Source organism: Arachis duranensis, chromosome 5 (assembly GCF_000817695.3).
Source record: "Arachis duranensis cultivar V14167 chromosome 5, aradu.V14167.gnm2.J7QH, whole genome shotgun sequence".
NCBI lineage: Eukaryota > Viridiplantae > Streptophyta > Magnoliopsida > Fabales > Fabaceae > Arachis > Arachis duranensis.
In genome coordinates this window covers 36487209-36488013 of record NC_029776.3, presented here as the reverse complement: position 1 = coordinate 36488013, position 805 = coordinate 36487209, and positions in this window count along the sequence as shown.

The following is an 805-nucleotide window of genomic DNA, read 5'->3' as shown; positions in this document are numbered from 1 at the left end:
CGTGCCTAGCTTTATTGCTTACTCTTTTTCTTTTGTTTTTCACTTTAAGTGTTCTTTCCCTTTCTCTTATTAGGATCTTGCTATTTACTTAGTCTCATGGGTGTATTCAAAGCAAAGTATTCAGGAAAGATAGTTGTCTTCCCACCTCATGGTTGAACCAACTTAGCTAACTTATGATCACACCAAAGATTCAGAAAATTACTCCATATTATGAACTCCACTTTAGTCTTTTGAAACATAAATATTCTCTTCTTCATTTGATTTTAAAGACAAGCATACAATAAGTAAAGATATAATGCAGTGACACTTAAACCAGAATTCATAGACCTAAGCAATAAAACTTAGAAAGCAGAATTGAAAAGGTTCAAACTAATATGGAAGCATGTCCTATTTCATCCAAGATCTTTCTTATTTAAAGCATAGAAAAAGATGGAGTAAAGAAGGAACTCCACCACCTTTTATTCTTGTGGTTGTCCATGCTCTCCTCCTTGCTTGTTTTCCTTGTGTCCCTCTTGAGTGCTTGTACTCCCACTCCCTTTGCCTTTTCCAAACAGTTTCTTCCAGAAACCACCATCTTTCATCTTCTTCTTGAGTGTTTCCTTTTACTGTTTCACCTTCCTCTCTTCTTGTTCTACAAAATCTTTTCGGACCTCATCATATGTAGGGATGGCATAGTGTAGATGATGCATATTACTGGACATGTAGTTCAACCTTGCTTGAGTGTTTATGTTGAACTCCTCCCTATGTAATTGACGTCCTTCATTAAGTACAGTGAACTCATTGAATGTTCTCATCTGAGCTATTT